Genomic DNA, 21,713 nt, shown 5'->3' on the forward strand with positions numbered 1-21,713 from the left:
ATATGCATGAACCTCCTCTATAATTTTCCCTTAAAGGGGACCCATGGGTATGCATGTAAAAGGTTTTCTTTAAAGTCTAGTAGGCATTATTATGATATTAATTTTATTTATGAGATCCACTTTCTCGAGAATCCACAACACTTGCTTGAGAGAGAGAGAGAGAGATTCCACAAGGATCAATAGGGATCCTCTTCAGGGGAAGGAGAAAGAGCCCATTATGGTTGCTTATTATTGGTGTCTCAAAAGGCCTTTTTCCTTTCCATTGGCTTAACAAAGGTATACTCAATTCATCTTTTGAACAGTAACTAGGGATTTTTATTCATCAAAATATGTGATCAAGGAACACAACAATGTTACATTGTAAAGTAAAAGAGTGAAAGCGCTAGCTTTTAGAACATACAAAATATAGGATTATACCATATACAACATAGATAAGGAGAATGATAATTTCTTGATAGTTTCTAAATATGTATAATTTCTAATAAAGACCCAAAAAAATAGATTTTTTGTTGAACATTCAAATTAACCTTGAGAAATAGCACCATTGACTCAAAAGGGTTCATCCTTTTCCACATCATGTATCGTTTTGTTCAAGTCTAAGAGTTAGGGAGCCATGGTCCCAGAAGTCTAGAATACAACATTAACTGAGGAGGTAGAAGACGATGCCATTGGTTTCCCTTTAAGCATAAATTATTCCAATTGGTTGCATAGAAAGACCTCATCCTCAACCTAGTGAATTATCTATTGTTGTTGAATCATAATGTCCATGAATAATGCTACCTGCACTACTAGAGTGTCCATTCTCACATAAAATTTCCAAATAGAGTCCTAAATGTCCTTAATTACCTTAGTTACACACTAGATTTATCCTCACTAAATTGAGACTACATGGAAGGTCATGATGATGAAGGGAAGGCACACAAAAGGCACGTCCTCCATCAACAAGAAGAGAACAAAGGGACCAAGCAATTGTTGAAAGGTGGTGAATGAGAAACATGACCCCAAGGACACTGAAATGTCTTAAAACGATGATTCTTCATCATGTTGATGGCTTCCACTTTCCCATCCCTTAAATATTCATAATTCACTTGGTTCATAATCTAGTTTATTCATACAAGAATAATCCCACCTCCGACCTAAGACTTAAATTCCCCCATAGTATTACAAGATTCAACTCATGTCAACCCCTATGAACAATCATTGTGAATGACCAACATTGTTGCAAGAATGATTAAATATTTACGTCGAGTAACTTCATTAGGAATGGCTTGATTATAGAGCTTAGAATTTATCATAATGTCACCTTCCACCCCATTAATGGCTTCATTAGCATAATGACCTACAAGAGTATTGTTCCCACATAGAACATGAAAACACTCCACTAAAGGTATGGAACTTAACCTTGAACAAATTCCACCGAATATTGAACTTATCTTGGAATTAGAGGGGTGGAATCAACAAATAGGTGATGAGTTATGTTTTTTGACTCCCCAATTATAATAAATTTTTGAGGAGTTATTATTTTAGCTATATTAACACCTTGGAGAAGGGCACATGTTTTGACTTGGGTTTTATAGGCCAAACCCAAATTCTATGCAATGAATACACAATTTTTCCTCTGTGGCTAAAGATAATGACTGCCATCCCCACCCTCACCTATTTGCTTTATTTTCATGGTGTAACATTTTGTTTATTTCATATTTTATATTGATTTATTTATTTTATGATTATGATGTAAGGTACTAACTCTCAAACCATGTTTTATTGTTATTAGTGCTCAACCTTTCCATTACTTAGGATAATTTCGCACACCATAAAAAACAATTCTGCCAACATACTGGCAGCTCTGTTATAGTTGAATACCATAAATTCACCCTTTGATTGGTCGTAAGGCCTCTTTAGTAACCTTTTTTCTATGAAAGTTCTCAAACCAACCCAATCCTACCTCGGAACTCTATTTTCATCTATGTTTGAATGTGGAATTCTTAGTTCTATTCATAAGAAGACTCGTGCAGTTTTTGAAAGAACATACACATAACTTATGCAGCGTCAATGTGGTACATCCACACAAGTTGAATAATTTCTACTTTTTAACTATGTTTTACTTTTTCTCAACTTTAGTTTTGGGTTTTTTATTTTTCTGCACTTTGCAAAATATTTTCATCCTACATCACTTATCCTTGCTTAAACACATGAGTGCATCAATATAATAATTATTTTTTGCAAAACAAACTCTAGATTCAAAGAGATCAATTTATAGCTTGAGTATGCTCTCCAATTTTCACCCATAAACCTATATTAATGGATCATGAAAATATTACAAATATATCCTCACTTCCCTTCCAACAATCATTAAAAAACATTAAGTTAAAACTAATGTAAACATCACCCAAATTGAGCACATGAATACTTAACTTTTTTTTGTTTTTTTACAAACTGCACATAGTTAATTAGCTCAATTGTAATTATCTATATTGGATCATTATATTATTTTTCATCCATATTTATTTTTTCAAAGTGGAAAAAGTGGAGGAATTAGCTCACATAGCCATTTTTATCGACGAGTCCCAATTTGGAAAATTGGTGTTTGAAACCTTCCAGAAGAACTTTGAGGAATCAAATGGAATTCGTTCAAGGTAAAAAATTTCCACTTAATTATACACCCTATAGTGTTATTATACACATATACTTTTCCAATGATGTAAGAATCACCTCAAACGGAGCCTGTACGCAAAAGTTAGGCCACCCAGAAGTTGACCTTCCTGCTTTGACTACAATGATTTAAGAGGATGCCACATCAACCTCCATTATTCATGGAAACATGGCTAGCCACATGATAATGATGAATAATACTATAGAAGAGTCAATATTGTAACACTATTTAAGAGTTGAAGGAGTCTAGATCAACCACTAGTAAGCTATCACGTTGTGTTATAATCAAGCCACTAGGAGGAAAGGGTTTCCATTCTATTCGAGTGCAATTTGTTCCATAAATGAGTAGAGTAGATGACATTAGAGAGAGAGAGGGAGAGGGAGAGAGAGAGAAAACAAAGAGGGTTTGTGGATTTCAGCTGCCCATGTCTCTAGGTCTCACTTCTTTGTACTTGCATCCAATTCCATTCAAAGAAAGAGAGAGAAGAGAAACCTCATCTTCGAACTAGGTTTTCTCTCGAAAGGGTTTCCAAGTCATACCTTATGTTATTATGGTTGTGAGTGATTGTATTTTTTTTCTACATTTTCTTTATATTACACGCATAAAAAAAATCTTAATAAATCCATAAGTCTAACGAAAATAACCCTCATAGTATAGATTTCACATTTTTAGTATAAATTTATTAGATCTTTTGTGACAAACTATCAAATGGAATGTCCATGAAATTTTACAAATAATATTAGTATCAAAGAAGGTTTCTTTAGCTATATTTTGGTGAGTTATTGGGGATCCATATCGGTTAAGTAAAAAAAAAAACCCTTCCATGGCCGACGAATCTATTAATAACCCCCAAGATCCAGTAGATAAGATATTTGCATGGCTAGAAGAACAATTCACATATATAAAAATGTAGAGTGAGCCTCCTCATGGTTGCCCTAACCAATAATATTGGGCTATTTATAGTATTCTTGACCTGTGGAAAATATAAAAAATGAAAAATATGTCTGATATACCACAAAAAATAATAAGATGAGATGCCAATAATAGAAAGATTTTATTAAGATTTGTAGAAATATTGTTCACTTTGCCTCTTCGAGGGGGAAACCTCAAGTAGAGAAGAGCTCAATTACACAACACAAGGCAAGCCTTTCCTTACTATCTTCGACATTATATAGTTTCTTGAGACTCAAGATCATAACTACTCATGGTCCCTTACATATTGTGGGTTAACCACTTCATTTATTAACTATGGTCCGTTATAACTAATTGTGGTCCATTTTTTATAATCCGAGTCAACCAATTACAATGTTTACGGGATTTATTTATTAGATTAACTAATCATGACTCTTATGGGACCCCTTGGGCTTATTATGTTAATAAATGTGTTAGGTTCTGTTGAAGCCTAAAAAATTGTTGCTTCAACATGGGAGAAAACCACCCGGTCCGGACCTTGGTTGGCAGCTCCTTTTTCGTTTGGAGTAGTGGCTCTGACTGGGGACCAATTTCCGAATCTATTTAATGCTTGTGCTAATGGGGTGATATGTGATGTTTTAAAGTAACTTCCAAGCTAAAAGTAATCTAATCTAAACTAACAATCACATGCAATTTATCCTAATTTAAGCACTATCTAATTATAAATATACCCGGGATTAAATTGATGTATGCTATCTACAATAATATCCAAAAGCAATTGGTAATAAAGATCATTCAATTGTGATAAGAAATGAATCCATTTTAACACAAATTGTTTCGTATAAAAGGTTAGCCGAAACGACTGTGAAAGATATATCGCATAAGGAATTATTCATATATTCAGCATAAAATATAGATCATCATCATACAGAAGTGCAATAATGGCAATCTAGATTCAAACTTTCATACATAAACAATTCGAAAAGAAATCATTGTTTAATACATAAGTAAAAAGGATTAGAGATAAAAGTACCATTTATAATACGTCCTACTCATGTGTTTCAACAATATTGATCTATCTTCAGTCCATTCAACACCATCTAAGAGTACAATGCAATTTCAGTAGAAGATGCTAAATCAGATTAAAATAAATCTTGTTCCAATAATTTCACCAGAACTTCCTCAAAGGGACAAAAGTGCACGTTTTGAAGATTGTTTCTGATCAAATTCTGGACCTCCTTGTTCCAATAATTTCACCAGAACTTCCTCAAAGGGACAAAAGTGCACGTTTTGAAGATTGTTTCTGATCAAATTCTGGACCTCCCTTTAAATGCATGAGAGGGGTTTAAATACTTAAACTATAAAACTAAAAATAGATTATTACAAAAATAGTTGAGGAGGTTCAAACGACCCGCCTCAAATTGTGCAAAAATAAAATCAAAATGGAAATAAACAAGGTGGCTAACTATCCTGCATTTGATCCTTCAAATTGAAAATATCCATCATGGGCTTGAGCTGTATTGGTTGGCCGACTTTAGCTTTCAACTTTCCAGTGAATACGACATCGGTCAGTGTTAGTGCCATTTTCTCCGTAGAAGAGGTTAGGCATCACAGGGTCATCCATTGGCTGTGAGGTTTTACCAAATGTTGTCAATATGCCTCCCAGTTTAACCTGGTCGTTTTCCTCATTACTTCTGCCTTTTCTTCCATTGTCCATTTCCATTGTTGTTCAAGTTGTTTCACATTAGGAAGGAAACCTGGAATGGACTCTGCCACAAGGTTAGAACTATGTAAATTTTCATTGATGTTTTCTATGACATTGTTTGTTGTTGCGGCGGTGTCTGCTGTTGCCTTTTCTACTTATTTAAGTCGAGAATCCCAGCTTGCAAATAAGATTTATTTATGCGATTCTTCTAGCTTAGGCAGGTTGGCTTTTCTCCCATCTTCTGTATTCTGCCAGCCGATGAAATCAGAGACCTTTTTAAAGATCTCATCGTATTCAAGTCTCATTTCCATGACTTGACTTATAAGTTTATCGCTTGTTTCACAATAAGATTTCCACTGTGAAATCTTCTGGAACAATAATTCTTTGTGGTGCATCAACTGGGAGTCAAGACTGAGTGCTTCGGTAACAAACTGATCAATTTTTGGATCATCTTTGTGTAGATCAGTTATAGCCTGTATATTTGCTTCCTTCTTGGCTAAGCTGGTTCGATGTTCTATTTGTACCTGCTCAAATTCCCGTTGTAGCTTGGCTAACAGTATCTCTGCCTGTTGGTCAAGTTTTTCTTGTTGTAATTGTTGCTAAAGCGACGTTATTTTATCTTCCTTTTCTCTAAGAAACATTTGTACTTCTGTTGCTCTATCCATGGTCCCTGTAGCGTAAGCACTTGCAAACTGTGAAAGTCTAGTAAGGTTGGCGGATGGGTCAACGAGTGAGTCTTTCCATATAACATCCATTGGTTCATTTTCAGGGGTAGTAGTAGCTGTAGAGTTCAATTTCCTTTTCTTTCTTTGTCTTTTCACCGTGGCCTTATGCTGTGGGCTATAAAACACATCTAGAGGGGGAATTTCTTCAATTCTCAAAACTATTTCAGAAGTGGAGGTAACAGGGATGTTCTCTACCTCTTGTGTATTAGCAGTCTCTTCCACTGTAATTTCTTGAGTTGTTTTCTGTTGTGGAGTTTGCAACTCTGGTTCTTGTTCCTCTGTGTTGATACTTTTATTAAAATTGTCCCACTCTTCCTATAAATCAATTACGAAGGGTTTTATTGGCTGTGTAGAGGTAGTAGGGATTTCAACCTGCTTGTTGACTGAAGCTTCTTCAACTATCTTCTGTGTAGATTGGGTTGTATCATTTATTAACTCCATGCTTCTGCTTTTCCCATTTTGTCATGAATGTTGTGATTCCCTGGTGGATTTCTCTTGAGATTCTGCTCCAGAATCAGTCTTAGAATTTTCTTTGGAGTCACCTTCTATAGTCACACTGGGAGTAGGCTCCCTTATTGGTTCAATCAACAATTGGTCCAATGGGACCTTTGCTAACCTTCTTTCTCTGTAACTATAAAAAATTTCCAGATCTTCACGGTCAAAGAGTAATTGTGTCATATGCTTCACCTCTGCGAAGGTGTTTTTCTGCAAAAATATGTCATCAAAGGCATCTTCCTCATTACTGAATACTTTTATTTTCACTAGAGTGGTGAAATTTTCAACAAAGTTGAATGGGTCATATTGCCTTCTAGGGAATTTAGGTAATGCAGAGATAGCATGTTCTTTGCTTCTTTGAATGCATTCCCTAGGTTGTGTAATGAAAATGCTCCACACTGTACAGGGAATGTAGGCCAGATGTCCTTTTTTTATTCCTTTAATGTCTTGCTCATTCCTCCTCACTAGCTATTTGATAGGCTATCTATTTAGCCATCAATTTGGCTAGAACATAGTATGGGAGGACATGGGGGGAGGTGATGCTTCCAAAAACCCTGATATATGTAAATGTTTCCTCCCTAAACCATCTGGCCACCAGGAGGATGTCTACTTTAGCTTCTTGGGGAAACCTGGGGGCATCTCCATTATAAAGCCGCTTGTGAATTGGGAGCATAACTCCATGATAAATCTTCAAAAAATGTGGTTGAAAATTGGATTCCTAGATGTCCTTGTGGTATATGTGAATGGGAATTGGATTTCGAACAATCAATTTCCATCCCATGGTAGGGAATTTCGAACTAAACAAATTCAATTACATTTGCGCTCATAAAAAATGGAGGGTAAACCCTCGAAGCAACACTTCTTTTCCTTCTATAGTCGATAATTATTTTTTCTAAATTTTCGGAAAAAACTTGTGCCTAATTCATTACAGTTGCGTTAACAGCTGCATTTATTAACAGTAACCACTCTGGGGAGAACTTAGTACTATTGGGTCTGCCAAATAGTCTACATAACATGGCCATGACAAAACTATGAGGTGGACAAATAGATGAAGTAGTGTACATACTGTTTTTGTCTTTCTTGATTTTTTCCTTATTATTTGACCAGGTTCGGGTGCAGTCTGCTGGGTTGTCGTTCTCTTTAGCAAACTCTCCACGAACTGCTTGTTGTAGATGACTTGTGGCTCTAGTAGGTGGTACATAAGTCGTAGGTTGTATGGAGTAAAATATCCCATAACCTCTTGGCTTGTTGTCTTGAATTCTTTGTTTGAGATGTTGACTTCATCAATAACCCATTTAACCATGTCAGTGTAAGGGATTATCTTCAGTCGCGCTGCTATGTGGTGCCAAAATGAGCATGCCGTCTCTAACATGGAAGTGTCTAAGGAATCACGTCCACCAACTGTAATTTTTGTTTCCATAACCCTTGGTTACTCCTCCTCTAGTATTATACATAGCCTCCCATACAGAGGTTCCTTCCTCTCTGTTGCATGTAGTATTCGTAAACCAAGGAGTCATTTCTAATTTCTCAGAGGCGATTGCCTTGCCTTTCTTCACCATTGTTCTAAATGCTTTGCTCTGTGGATTTTTCTTGAAAGTGAAGAACAACAGACATCGGATACACAAAGATGAACGTAAAATGAAATAATGCAGATAGCTTATAAAGGTGATAAAAGGAGTTTTATTTGAACACACGTAAGAAGATATGATATCACGCTAAATGAATTTTCACACATAAATGCAGTTATCTCTTACTAAATGCCCACTAATGATTCGTTATCCCTTAGCTTTAATGCTCATAAATGTTTGCATCGTAAAACGAGAAGAAAGATTCTAGGGTGACGAGCCTCTGAACTACGATTATAGCGATTGTGTGATTTGCGAAGCAATATCGCATTATGCCTTTTTGCCTTTCTCACCTCCTGTTATGTTTCTGCGAGATGCGAGATGCGAGCTACTCATTAGTCGTTTCAAAATGTAGCTACTTGCCAGGTTTATCTTATGTAAAAGACCCTTTTCACTGAGTGGCAGACCTAAAACATTTGCTTATGATATATTAAGGAGTGGGTCCAGGTCTTGTTCGCATATTGCAATATCAGGTGGTGGTAAGTATACGGTGTTCATTTGAATGCCCGAAATGCGATGCGATAAAGGTTACAACGCCATCGTAGTTTCACATCTTGCATGTTTCACAATAAACTTTTTAAAGCGGGCCCTTTATGAATGGTGATATGTGATGCGAGACTTAAGCCTAAAAAGTTTAAGGACTTAGTTTATGTCGGATTTTATGATAGTTTTGAGCATAGAGTCATAACTTAATCATTTTACTTGATTTTTGAAGGGTTAGAAAGGTCTTTTGGTGGGTTTAATCATGCTATATGTGAGAAGGTAAGTTTTTTAGTAGTTTTCTAAAAAAAGGGGTTTTGATTTTTATCTTTGCTTTATTCCAAAAAAATAAAAGCAATTCCTAAATGCTAAGTTTTGTTTTTGGATAGATTTTTTGAAGGGTCCACATTTATTAACGTAATATTAACTACTATCATTAATAAATGGGGGGTTGTTCAATACCACAACAATTGGTGATTCACATGGAAGGACAAATTATCTCGGAGAATTTTTTGAAATTTCTAAAACTTACAAAATAAAGATAGTTTTTGAAAATAAAATAAGTTACATGGAATATAAGGTAAGTAATACTGCTCTTTATTAATGAAACAACATCTACTCAACTACCATTCTTTTGATTATTCTTTTCTCATAAAAAGTCACTTTGTTTACATCAGCCTTTACTTGGTTTTTAAAGATAAAAGCAAGAAGTCTCTCCTCAGATCAGTTTTTGGTATACTCAGTTGTCGTAGGTAGAGCCTCTGCTGCCAGCAGGTGTTCATAGACTTGACAAGGTTACCTTTTAACCAGCAATGATCCAGTATCCCACTTAAATCAAAATGAAATTTTAAAAATAAGCTCGTAAGTGTACTTATTTCTTTCTTTATTTTCTGAAGTAATTCATTGTCGCTTCAACTCTTCATTTTTTATTTCTTAAAGGACAATGTCTTGGTTTGGTGACCAATATTGACAATGCCATTCACTTGATTTGTAACTTTAATTGAACAAGTTGGCTCATGATGAGATCCCTATATTTTGATTAATATAATCTTAAGCCATTACCCTATTTTGATATGCAGTATTGGTAATGTCAGTTAGTTATAATCTTATAATCATGGTAAGTCGGCTCTTGATGAGACTTATTATCCTTTAAGTTTAAGTATATTTTAGAATTACACTCTAAAAATGAAAGCTGATTAAGTGGGGAGAATCATTGGCTCCCTAAGATTTTCTGGATGACAATTGTAGAGTTTTAAAGATGCCTTTCTAAAGAGGGACTTTGCTTTGTTATAGACACTTTTCTAGACTGATGTAAAGGAGAAGTTTCTTTCTTAAAGCTAAGTTTCATAAAAAATCAGATAATTGAGGCAGAAAACAGGTAGTTTAAAAGCAATAGAACTTAACTATATATTTCATATGTGAAGATTACTTTCATAGCAATCTTTAATTACACAAGCGAAAAGTCAAAATTAAAGAGACTATTCTTTGTAAAACCAAAAGTACGTGCTTTTCAATTGGTATTATTCTTTCTAAAAGAATTTTTTAACTAAAGGCAATAATATATCGTGAAGAGAAGAAATCATCTTCTATGGAAATTATTTCTTTAGAACTTGTCCATTAACAGGTAGAGATTCTCTCTTACCTGATAAATCTTGTAGTAGAAAAGTCGATGGGCCTATTTGTTCCACAATATGAAATGGGCCAAGCAACATTTGTTGGAACTTGGTATGCTTACCTTTCTCTTCGTGGGCTTTATCCCATTTTAATACTAGGTCTCCGAGTTGAAAAGGATTTGAAGTTACAAAATTTGAATCAAAGGAGGCTTTGACTAACTGCTGATGATGTGCGTGCATGGTTCTAGTTTTTTCTCTTTCCTCTTCAAGCTTAAGAATTTGTAATTGTCTAACCTGCATAGATGAGGAAGGAGTTTCTCCAATGAATTGAACTAAGGCTAAGGAGGGAATAGCTACGTTTGTTGGTAAGACTGCTTCTTTCCCATAGACCAAAGTAAAAGGAGAAGTTCCAATAGAGGCTTTCTGAGTTATTCGATATGCCCACAGAGCAAACACTAAAGACTTATGCCAGTTCTTTTGGCCTTGGTCAACAGTTCGTTTAATAATCCTTATGAGATTTTTGTTTGTGGATTCGGCTAACCCATTTCCTTGCGGGTAGTAATTGGCAAAATAATTAAGCTTAAAACCTCTTTTAAGAGAAAATTTTGTCATTTCATTGCTTGAAAAATAAGATGCATTATCAAACATCAAAGCAAAAGGTAGCCAAACCTGTGATGATAAATTGATCTATAAATTCAATAATATTTTTTGAATTGGCTACCTTGAGTGGAATTGCTTCTACCCATTTGGTGAAATAATCAGTGGCTATAAGGATATACCTATGTTGTTTAGAAGAATGAGGAACGATCTCACCTATTACGTCTAATCCCCATTGTTCAAATGATTGGTTAATGTTGACTGGCTGTAATAGTATCACAGATTTTCTCTGTCTTCCAGTAACTGTTTGACAAATCTTACATTTCCTTACATAACTGTGTGCATCTTTGAACATCGTTGGCCAGTAATAGCCGGCATGCAGGATTTTATGTGCTGTAGTATCACCTCCAAAGTGACCACCAGCTGGTCCATCATGAAGTTCCTGCAACACCTTCTCTGCCTCAAATTTTTCAAGGCATCTAAGTAAAACAAAATCATAATTGATTCTAAACAACACATCCTTGACAATTTAATATTGTCTAGCTTTTAATCTCAAGGCTCTTTTCTTTGTGTAATTTAATTGGGCTGGTACGTATCCATTTTTTAAGTAAAATATGATATCAGCATACCTTGATTCCGTGTCATTAAGACTTACCTTATATATTTGTACATCGTCACCTGAATGCTACAATTCTGATAGATTTGATGCTCCTGTCAACATCCTGCAAAAACCTTGACCTTTTACAATTTTTGATGGTTTAATTTCTCTATCATATTCTTGCAGGGTTGTTACCCAATTTTCTCTCTTTTCTCCTATGTCCCTTTGTATTAAAATATTTCTCACTGCTGAGAATGGTACTATTACTTTAGTGTGGGTTTTGAGGAGAAATGGTCTGGAGTGTTTTATAGATTTGAAAAGAGAAAAACCTTATTTTTCAACATCTGAGTAATTTAATTAAGCTCCTTCCAAATTAGAGATAAAGAAAGAGATAGGGGCTTCAGCTTTTTCTTGATTTACTTGTGTCAATATGGTCGCATATGATTTCTTGTAAGCAAAAGTGTATAGAATGAAATGATTGGAAAAATTCAACGTTGCTAAAGATGGGGCGTTTATAATTGCTTGTTTTATCAAGCTAAAAGCTTCATGTTCTGAATGTCCCCATTTAAATAGAGAATTTTTCTTTATCATGGATTGAAGAGGTAAAACAATTCTTGAGAAGTTACAGACAAATCTTTTAACAAAATTTATTTGACCTAGGAAATATTGCATTGATTTTTTTTATGGTGTAAAGGTATTTCAGAAATCTCTCTAATTCTTTCACGGTCAATATGAATTCCTACTTTGGACACAATGAATCCAAGGAGCTTTACTTAATGCAAAAAAAGACTTCTTGGTGTTAAGAGAAATTCCATACCTTTGGCAATGTTCAAAGATATGTTTTAAACGTCTTAGATGATTACTGCGTTTTTTGGAGTATACCGTTATATCATCTAATTATATCACTACTGATTTGTTTACTAAACCTTTGAAGGCTATATCCATAGCTCTCTAGAAAGTGGCATCGACATTAATCAGTCCAAATGGCATATTCTGATAAGCATAAGTGCCCCATTTTGTCCTGAACGCAGTTTTCAGTGGGTCATCTTGATGTACTAAGATTTAATTATAACATGAGAATCCATCGAGGAAAGACATTAGCTCTGAGCCTGCTACTGATTGCAAAATCTGTTCCATAGGGGGTAATGGGAAATTGTCCTTTTGGCAAGCTTTATTGAGGTTGCGGAAATATATACATATTCAAATACCGCCGTTCTTTTTTCTGACTGGGACAAGATTGGAAACCCACTGGGAATGTCTGACAGGAAAAATAATTTTGGCTTTCAGCAGTTGTTGAGTCTTGAAAATGTCATTCATTTGCATTATACTTTCACTATTATGTCCATTATATCACCTCCATTTCACCTCCATTTCACTACTATGTCACCACATTCATCCCACTTTCATTATCATTGGGCTACCTTTATGTTTTTCCAATATTTATTATTTCTAAGCCTTTTAAGTGAATTTGTGGTTAAACATTAGAAAATAATGTGCATATGCTTATACCTAACAAATGGGTTGAGATTGTTGACATGTGTAGGTTGAAAGGAGGCTTCTAGAAGACCCTTATGTGGCACTCTAAGGCCAAATTCGAATTTGGTTGGAAAGAATCATGGGATCATGAGGATATGTGTCACATCTCCTAATTGTATTGTAACTCTAAAAAGACATGTGTCTTATCAGTTCCTATTTTGATTAGGACTCTAGAGGTAGAGGGAGAGATTCATGGACTATCATTAATGAGATGGCTCTCATCTTTTTGTATAAATAGGAGATCTCTCCCCTTCATTTGCTAGTCTTTCCTTTAGTCTTTTCTTAGTCCTTTTAGTTTGTTAGTCCCATGGCTTTTGAAAGCTTTGGAGAGCTTTGTTGTACTTTGCACTTTTGAAGAAATTGAATAAAGCTTTGATGTTCTCAACATGGAAGGAGATGTGAAGTAGATGTCATGGAGCATATTAAGATGTAAGTAGATTAGATTTCATTTTGTAAATATTGCTTTGTAGAATGTAAGGTAGATTAGATTTTCATTCATGCAATTTTAATTTATGCAAGTTATTTTCTCCCGGGATTGTGTGTCTTTGTTGTATTTGCTTTATCTCTAATGGTATTTTCAGTTGTCATATTCATAAGTTGCTGCCTTTATTTTATTTTTCTAGCTTGATTTCTAGTTTAGTTTCTCAAGTTGTATGCTAACATATTGATGGTCTCTTTATCATAAGTTGTTCATCTTTAAGAGATCAGAATATTAATAAATTACAGCTTGCTTTGAGTACTTTTTAGACTAATCTCTAACTACTTCTTAATCGTGTTTCACATAATCCCATATGTTGGAAGCAGAGAGTTAGGAAGAGTTGAACATTATAACTGGTCTTTAAAGTGGATTTTTCTTATTTTGATTACTTTTTAGACTTATTTCTAACTACTTCTTAATCGTGTTTCACATAATCGCATATGTTGGAAGCAGAGAGTTAAGAAGAGTTGAACATTATAACTGGTCTTTAAAGTAGTTTTTCTTATTTTTTTGCAGCAGCATGAGTAGTGACTAGTGCCATTAGAAAGTGGTTTTTATGCTTTGCTTTCAGTTTCATTTCAAGTTATTTCTTTCAAGCTCTTTCTTTGCAAGTTTAATGTACAGTTTGAATTACTGCATGCCTTCAAGTTGATTGTAGATTAATGATGCACATAGCCTTCTAATGAACTAATGACGTGATAGAATCATCTTGTCCTTTTGCTGTAGCAACAAATGTCTAGTCAATTTAATGTCTTAAATTGCTCTACATAAATTATCAATCCGGGTATCGTAAACTGATGAAGTGTGGTGCACTATATGTGCTTAGTTAACCTTTCTCTTACTTCGTTGTTTTATAGTTTATGTTGTTTTTGGGGTTTTGTTCTTACATGCAATAATCAAATAATGAAAGAACGACTATGAGACCCAGTATCCTTGTTGCTGCAGCAACAAGGATACTGGGTCTCATAGTCATTCTCTCATTATTTGATTATTGCATGTAAGAACAAAACCCCAAAAACAACATAAACTATAAAACAACGAAGTAAGAGAAAGGTTAACTAAGCACATATAGTGCACCACACTTCATCAGTTTACGATACCCGGATTGATAATTTATGTAAAACAATTTAAGACATTAAATTGACTAGACATTTTGGTGCCGTTGCCGGGGAAGTGTAATTAGGAGACCTTATTTCTTACATCTAATTTTTTTTTTTTAATAATCCTTGAGTATGCTCTCCTTTTGCACTTTGTGTGATCTGGAGGATCAGAAAAAGGATTGTTAAGTAAAAAATAAAAGACAAAATAATAATTCTTGAGTATGCTCTCCTCCTGCACTCTGTGTGATCTGGAGGATCAGAAAAAGAATTGTTAAAAGAAAAAATAGGAGACAAAATAAACTTCAAACATTTCAATTGATTCAATAAAATAAAAAATAAAAAAAAATGAAACTCAACTGCTTTGATAGGTTCAAATTGTCCAAAATTGTCTGGTTATGGTTTGTAGTGGTCTTCAAAACACTGTATCCTGTTTTAATAAGGTTTTGCAACTTAGCTGTGGAAACTGCCCTGATTCCGCAGCTAGCTGACAATTCTGCAGCTAGCTGACAATTCCGCAGCTGTTTCAAGGTTTAGCAGGTTACAGGCATCCAATGAAAAAACCGACCACATGGGCATCTCCAGAATTGTCCCGACATGGATCCTATCCTAGTCACCCAGTTCAGATCGATGAAAAACCAGCCTAAAACCTCAGTCAAAGTCTTGTTTTTAACATGTTTTTCTTGAAGTATTTGCTGCCTGAAATTGAAAATCATTAATCTTTTTTATAAAATTTTACAATTTCAGAGAAGAAGAAAAAAAGAGAAAAGCAATCTATGGCTATCTCCATTTCTAGTTTTCACCGTGGCTTCAATAAAAATCTGCCTCCTTGTTCAAGCTTTGGCCTGAAACAAACTCTGTTTTCAAAAAGAAAAATGTACTAGGACCCTGACCAGCTTGTGCTTACCTCAGTATAGGCTCATATAAGTCCCTCTGTGTATCCATTTGCCCCTGCATACCATCCCTCAATGTCATCAAGGTTTTCTTCCTGATGTTCAGAAGGAGAAATCTAGAGAAGTAAGCGTTTAACAGTGAACCACTCTTTTCAAAATAAAAGTGGTATTCCTTGGGTAAAACCTCTACTAGAATATTGTGCATAATAAAGCAAAGAAATGATATGTGCCTTTGGTTCTTTTAAAGACAGACTTGAAGGAAACAATTTCGTATTGATGATTACTCCCTCACTCCACCGTTTTTTCACTCTCGGTTTCATTCACCACTTTGTTTCATCGTAAACCTCTTTGTTCCATTTTCCTCACCTATCCACTTAAAACCCCGATCACCAGTCCTGCAATTTCATCACAGCCACTCTGTTATAGCCATAATACCTACTGTTGAGCACTGTTTTTCCGCATAGTTTTCTCCTCCAGCGTGCAAACACCACTGTCAGAGCTGCAGAGTAAGCTGATAACCGAAATGGGCAAGTTATTAAGAGCAGAGCCGGAAGGTTCTAAATGATTGACTGCATTGAATTGAACTTGTGTAACATACCTGCAAAACAACAAATAAAACCACAAGAAAAACGAATGCAAATTCATAAAAGGCTGAATGCAGAACTGTTAACTCAGAAAAACGTAAACACAGGAAAAAACGTCAAACTTCAAACGTTCGATTTGCCCAAATGGAGACGAATTTCAAAAAACTAAAACATGGGTTTTTTTGCCAGGTGGGTTAATTAGATAACCCAGAAACTGTTTGGGGAAATTCGTGGTGGTCTGGGAGAAATATTCGGTTCTTTGGAGCCTCTTTTTTGCCGCCGCGTGAAAAAAAACTGGATTTGAATTGATTAACTGATAGATTGAATGTGTTCTGCGTGCCTGAGGAAGGGAATTCTAATTAGGAATCATTGTATATTGCTGGCATCTGAAATCCGATTACACACCTTCCCTCTCATTAAACTCAACCTGTTTGGAGACGTGTTCCAATTGAACACGACTCTCTGCCATTAAATTCCATGAAATCGTTGTCGGTTAGATGTTGGGAGAAAATCATGTTTGACGGATTCCCTGCTTAAGGATAATACCCTTGTCATCTCTGCGCTTGGCTCTTAAACATGTTGTGGAGACCCTCAAGTTTGGCCACGAGAGCAGCAAGCTGTTCATAGCAAGCCGCAGGCAAATTTCACAATGTAACTACTCAGTTGGAGCAGGCTTTAAGTGAATTGGCTTATGTAGAACTTGAATTGTCAAATGAAGTTCGAGAACAGGTTGAACTTGTACATGCCATCATTTGTAACCATATTATAGCCACTTTACATGAATTTTTTTGGTTATGGCTCTGCTACATATGGGCAACCTGTTATGGCTATCCTACTAAATTAATCTTGCATCAATATTATTGACGAAAAAGCCCATGTCCATAATGCCTGCCTCTTCACCATGTGCTGCTGTTTTTGTTGTTACAAAATCTGTTGTTGCTGCCCTTGAGAGATATACTCTGCTGTTGCTGCCCTTGAGAGAGTAGAGAATGATGCAGTCATCTTCCCATATAAGAAATTCATGTCACAAAGAAAAAAAAAAAAAACAACAAAACATTAAGATTTGGACTCCAAAGGATCAAAATAATTTTGTTATGGACTTTTTGTCATATGATCCCCTGATATGATCTGAGGTTTTTGTTGTAATTACTACACTCTGTTTCAGCCACTCCATTTCACAACACTCTTTGGACTTTCCGCAGCCAATACAGCGTTTCCGCAGCTAGCTCACAATTCTGCAGCTGTTTTGTTAAACTCTAGGTTGCAGGTATCATCAAGAAAAACAAGTCACATGGGTAGCTAGGGAAATGTCAGTACATGGATGGTGTCCTATTCATTCGGTCAAATTTGATGAAAAAGACCCCGGTCAAAGGGAAGTCAAATTGTGTGTTATCACAAAGTCGCCACACTAAGTCGCTGCATGTCAAAAAAAAAAAAAAATAATAATTTTGAATCAATGAAATGAACAAGTTATTTTCTCACTTTTCTGAAGGTATTGATTAATTTTGGACTGATAATGAAAGATGAATGGCTAACTTTGTATCCAATATTTTTAGCTACAGAACTGTGCACATTCCGCAGCTAAAGTCCAATTCCGCAGCTATTCTCTGATTCCGCAGCCAGAAAAACCTCATTGTTCAAATCAGCTTATCTTTTTCATACAAAATCAGATTTTGATGATTTAAGTACCATTGGAAAGATCACAACAACATCTATACAATGAGAAATATATCATTAGAGTTTGAAATGGCAAATAATGAAATAAATTGCTGAAAAGAAGCAACATCAACTTGAGGCACTAATTCCAAAGCAGGTATAAATTCTTTTGATTTTTCCTTTGAGAACTTGTTTCATTAATACAAATTCTTAGTTTTGTGTGTAAATATCATAACTAGAGAGATTGATCACCTCTCTCCTTTGATAATCTTACATTCCATTGCAGAAGAAGTATTAGTTTTTTTTGCAGGTTCCAGGAGGAAGGACAAATGACTACAAGAGAATGGTGTCTCTCTAAGAGACCAATTTGTTTCATAAGAGGATGATCAGCAACAAAGAAGAAATATGCTGATGCAAAATCAGATCCAAACACTTGAAAAACTTTCAGATACTATTGTCTCCATCACATCCATCCATCACATCCATACTTCATAATAAACCATTTACCTCATTCCACTCCATATTTTCCATTTTCATTCACATACACTTTCCATCTCTTTTTGTCCATTCATAACCCACAAATAAAAGCAAGAGGCTCATTCACATGCTTATTGTCATTGCCATTTCTGTTCTCCATTGCCATTTTCCATTTCCATTTTCCATTCCTTGTCATTTTCATTCCGCAAATAAGCCCTGCTTCAATGCAAATTATTGAGTCCATAGTCCTTTGAGTCTAAGTTCTTTGTAAAAACACCTTGAGGCTTGCATGCCTTAATGGCAAGTCCTCATGCTGACAAACAATGGGAATACATTAATGTCCCTTGCTCGTCAGATCTTCTAGGTGACTCGACTTCAGCAAATTCATTCGTACCTAGCAAGATGTGTTTGGGCATCTTGACTCTCATTGTCATCAATGGTGAGAGTTCTCGTGTTGACTAGTGGCATTCATTAATGGCCACTAAGCCAACAATTTCCTACTATGTTCGACATCAGAACATCTTTTCACATAGTAGGAATTATGCCAATGAGTTTTGAAGACATGAAGACTATTATTTTCAGCATTTTGGAGCAGATTCAGCAAGTTTTAGTAGAAGCAATAAAAAGCCATCTTATCTCTCTATCCATGACCCCTCTTGTTCAGCCACTTGAAGAAGAATATGATCAGAAGTTTTCAGCCACCACACATACAACTCATCCATTCCAAAGGGTAAGTGAAGGTACGACATTTTCTAACTTTTAACTATAGAATTCCATAAAAAGCTAGAATGATAATTGTTGGAAAAACATTTCTCTTCCTCATTTCATAAAATTGCCAATACCATCAGTTGGGGGGGGAATACATTCATATTCATATCTTGCCATGTCCATATCATATTCAAGAGCTCACATACCTCCAACATATATTAAATATTACATTGCTATTATGAGCATACAATGGCTTTTGAAAAAGTGCTTAAAGGATAAATTGGATACAAACAAAATCATGGTTGTCACACAAGAACCAACCATCATGCAATCCAATAAAGATATACTTTGCAACAATAATCAAAATATCATTATGCAAAGTTCAAAGATCAAAATAGAAGGCAACAATAAAAAAAAATGGTTGTAACACAAGAACCAACCATGTTGCAATTCAAGTGAAACACTTTGCAGAAATATGAAGTTATCAAATGATATCATGCAAAGTTAAGCCAAAGCTCAAGGATCAAAAGAGTTAATGTAATATATATTGCATGAGGACATGCAATAGCTTCAGTTGGGGGGTATGTTGAGTCTTGAAAATGTCATTCATTTGCATTATACTTTCACTATTATGTCCATTATATCACCTCCATTTCACCTCCATTTCACTACTATGTCACCACATTCATCCCACTTTCATTATCATTGGGCTACCTTTATGTTTTTCCAATATTTATTATTTCTAAGCCTTTTAAGTGAATTTGTGGTTAAACATTAGAAAATAATGTGCATATGCTTATACCTAACAAATGGGTTGAGATTGTTGACATGTGTAGGTTGAAAGGAGGCTTCTAGAAGACCCTTATGTGGCACTCTAAGGCCAAATTCGAATTTGGTTGGAAAGAATCATGGGATCATGAGGATATGTGTCACATCTCCTAATTGTATTGTAACTCTAAAAAGACATGTGTCTTATCAGTTCCTATTTTGATTAGGACTCTAGAGGTAGAGGGAGAGATTCATGGACTATCATTAATGAGATGGCTCTCATCTTTTTGTATAAATAGGAGATCTCTCTCCTTCATTTGCTAGTCTTTCCTTTAGTCTTTTCTTAGTCCTTTTAGTTTGTTAGTCCCATGGCTTTTGAAAGCTTTGGAGAGCTTTGTTGTACTTTGCACTTTTGAAGAAATTGAATAAAGCTTTGATGTTCTCAACATGGAAGGAGATGTGAAGTAGATGTCATGGAGCATATTAGGATGTAAGTAGATTAGATTTCATTTTGTAAATATTGCTTTGTAGAATGTAAGGTAGATTAGATTTTCATTCATGCAATTTTAATTTATGCAAGTTATTTTCTCCCGGGATTGTGTGTCTTTGTTGTATTTGCTTTATCTCTAATGGTATTTTCAGTTGTCATATTCATAAGTTGCTGCCTTTATTTTATTTTTCTAGCTTGATTTCTAGTTTAGTTTCTCAAGTTGTATGCTAACATATTGATGGTCTCTTTATCATAAGTTGTTCATCTTTAAGAGATCAGAATATTAATAAATTACAGCTTGCTTTGAGTACTTTTTAGACTAATCTCTAACTACTTCTTAATCGTGTTTCACATAATCCCATATGTTGGAAGCAGAGAGTTAGGAAGAGTTGAACATTATAACTGGTCTTTAAAGTGGATTTTTCTTATTTTGATTACTTTTTAGACTTATTTCTAACTACTTCTTAATCGTGTTTCACATAATCGCATATGTTGGAAGCAGAGAGTTAAGAAGAGTTGAACATTATAACTGGTCTTTAAAGTAGTTTTTCTTATTTTTTTGCAGCAGCATGAGTAGTGACTAGTGCCATTAGAAAGTGGTTTTTATGCTTTGCTTTCAGTTTCATTTCAATTTATTTCTTTCAAGCTCTTTCTTTGCAAGTTTAATGTACAGTTTGAATTACTGCATGCCTTCAAGTTGATTGTAGATTAATGATGCACATAGCCTTCTAATGAACTAATGACGTGATAGAATCATCTTGTCCTTTTGCTGCAGCAACAAGGATACTGGGTCTCATAGTCATTCTCTCATTATTTGATTATTGCATGTAAGAACAAAACCCCAAAAACAACATAAACTATAAAACAACGAAGTAAGAGAAAGGTTAACTAAGCACATATAGTGCACCACACTTCATCAGTTTACGATACCCGGATTGATAATTTATGTAAAGCAATTTAAGACATTAAATTGACTAGACAGCAGTTTATTCAACTCAGATTTAATTTGACTTTCCAAATTAGGATGGATCTTCCTCTATTTCTGTTGAATAGGTCTTTCTTCAGATACATGGGAATAGTATGTTGAATAATAGAGGTGTCGTATGTCTTGAGATATTCATAGTTCCATGCAAAGACATTCTTGTATCTTTTCAACAAACCTATAAAAGCTGCTATTTCGTCTGATGTAAGACCGAGACCTAAGTTAATATTTTGAGGTTTTAAATCAGTCCCAAGATTGATCAATTCAAACCTCAGAGTTGAACTCTAAAGTTTTGAATTGGTGGATCATTTAAATCTGTCTTTAAGGTCATATAAATATTCTAGCTTAACTACAGATTTTGGTATAGCGTTAATGACTGTTTCTTGTTTAAGTTGGTGATCGTGCTGGTCTTCATCAACTATCTGATCATCGTAAGAGCCTTCTGAGCTCAAGAAGCTTATGGTATCCGGATCGTTATTAAAGACTCTCCATTTGGTGATATTGTCAAGAATAAAAGGCTTAAAAATTAATTCAATGGAAAATCGATCTAGGCAATAATCTTCTGGTGGGATAAGCTTGGAAGCGACATTGGCTAAAAGATCGACACTGGCATTTTGGAGTCTTGAATAGGGGAAATATTA

At 35.0% G+C, this 21,713-nt stretch overlaps 1 long non-coding RNA gene across 2 annotated transcripts; it reads left to right on the plus strand.

Annotated features, from left to right (window-relative positions):
- The first annotated feature begins 13,197 nt into the window (after nt 1–13,197).
- LOC149251281 (uncharacterized) lies at nt 13,198–20,048 on the plus strand. 2 transcript variants are annotated; one of them, XR_016266858.1, is made up of 2 exons: nt 13,198–13,368; nt 17,548–20,048. It is a non-coding gene; the product is annotated as an uncharacterized LOC149251281 (long non-coding RNA). The 2 variants fall into 2 exon arrangements; XR_016266857.1 differs by having other exon boundaries at nt 17,554–20,048.
- The last annotated feature ends 1,665 nt before the right edge of the window (nt 20,049–21,713 follow it).

Source organism: Pinus tabuliformis, chromosome 7 (genome assembly GCF_031772625.1).
Source record: "Pinus tabuliformis cultivar Carrire ecotype Pingquan chromosome 7, CPIR1, whole genome shotgun sequence".
Taxonomy (NCBI): domain Eukaryota; kingdom Viridiplantae; phylum Streptophyta; class Pinopsida; order Pinales; family Pinaceae; genus Pinus; species Pinus tabuliformis.